The 1,843-nt window shown below is 49.5% G+C and overlaps 1 pseudogene; it reads right to left on the bottom strand.

The window, feature by feature from the left end:
* Positions 1-514: 514 nt before the first annotated feature.
* Positions 515-1,097, bottom strand: LOC147998068 (large ribosomal subunit protein eL19 pseudogene; annotated as a pseudogene).
* Positions 1,098-1,843: the final 746 nt, after the last annotated feature.

The raw sequence follows: 1,843 nt of genomic DNA, 5'->3' as shown, positions 1-1,843 counted from the left end.
ACCAGGCGGTTGGGTCTCTCTCTCACCGGGTCTGGGAGCAGAGAGCTGCTGCGGGCCAGGATCCGCGGGTGTGGGACTTCCGGTAAACACAGAACGTGCCCGGTCCTAGAGAAATTCTGCTTCTATGTGTCCCAAGCTCACCAGGCAGCTTTCTTGCAGCAGAAAATTTGGTCTTACCTGTTGTCCTGAGGCTCAGGTTCGCTCGTGGGGTGCTGCCCAGGGGCTCTCTGCAGTGGCAGCAACCAGGAAGACCTGTGCCGCCCCTTCCGGGAGCTTCAGTGCACCAGGGTTCCAGATGGTCTTTGGCTTTTTCCTCTGGCATCCGAGATGTGTGTGCAGGGAGCAGTCTCTTCTGGTTTCCCAGGCTTGTCTGCCTCTCTGAAGGTTTAGCTCTCCCTCCCACGGGATTTGGATGCAGAGAACTCACTCTTTTTTATTATAAGGCTTGTTTTATTTTAATGACTGATCATGTGAGGCCACAGTGAGGTCACTATGCACAGATGTGAAGGAAGCTTTATTTCTTGGTCTCTTCCTCGTTGGACAGAGTCTTGATGATCTCCTCCTTCTTGGCCTGGAGGTGCTCCTCCCACGCGTTTTTGTGCTTCCCTGGTCTTAGACCTGCGAGCCTCAGCCTGGTCAGCCTGTAGCTTCTTTCGGGCCTCGTCTGCCTTCGGTTTGAGGATCTGCTCCATAAGAATCCATTGGTTTTTGAATACATTCCTTTTGACCTTCAGGTACAGGCTGTGATACATATGGCGGTCCATCTTCTTAGATTCCCAGTATCTCCTGAGAAGCCGGTGCAGGATCCTTATCATTCTCATCCAGGTCACCATCTCAGGCACCCAAGTGTTGGCAGTTCCCTTTCCTTTCCCTATGACCATATGCCTGCCCTTCAAGGTGTGTTTCTGGCAGTGAGTCTGAGGATGGACAGTTAGAGGCTTCCAGATGATCAGGCCATCTTCAATCAGCTTCCTGATCAGCTGACAGGAGTTGGCATTGGCGATTTTATTGGTCTCATTGGGGTCCAACTGGACCTTCTTTTTACCTCAGTGGAGGACACTAGAGGCAAGATTCTTCTGTAGCCTGAGCATGCTCATGGCTGCAGACTCAGCAGCCAAGGTAACTCTTATAAAGGATAAGGTTCCACTGCAGCTGGCTTACAGTCAGGGGTTCAGTCCATTGTCATCATGGCAGGAATCATGGGAGCATCCAGGCAGACTTGGTGCTCGAGGAGCCCAAAGTTCCTGATGCACAGACAGCAGAAAGGGATTGTCTGTAGCACTGAGCATAGTTTGAGTATATACAAATCTCAAAGTCCAGCCACCACAGTGGCAAACTTCCTCCAACAAAGTCACACCTACTCCAACAAGGCCATACCTAATAAAACAAGGCCACACCCACTCCAACAAGATCACACCTACACCAACATGGCCATACCTCCCAATAGTATCACTCCTCATGGGTCAAGCTTTCAAACACATGTTTCTATTGTGGCCCACTGCTATTCGATCCACCAAACACATTAAAAGGTAATTTGGGCTTCCACATATGTGTGCATGCACATGTGTTAACTGGGTTACTAATTATTTCTCTCTCTCTCTCTCTCTCTCTCTCTCTGTCACACACATGCAGAGTCTCTCTTACACACACACACACACACACACACACAAACACACATACACACACATACACACACTGAGCAAAAAAGTTAAGTTCTGGATGAGGGATGCCCAGACTGGATGGATAAAATCAGAAATAACAAATTGTGTTGGAACATGCTGTGAAGGAAGAGGGAGACCAGAGGGAGAGTTGTGAGTGTGGCTGTCTGCTTCTGCCAAAGTGT

The sequence above is a fragment of the Rattus norvegicus genome, chromosome Y (genome assembly GCF_021556685.1).
Source record: "Rattus norvegicus strain SHRSP/BbbUtx chromosome Y, alternate assembly SHRSP_T2T, whole genome shotgun sequence".
Classification (NCBI taxonomy): Eukaryota; Metazoa; Chordata; class Mammalia; order Rodentia; family Muridae; genus Rattus; species Rattus norvegicus.
The sequence above is the reverse complement of the archived record's forward strand: the minus strand, read 5'-3'. Positions and strand labels throughout refer to the sequence as shown.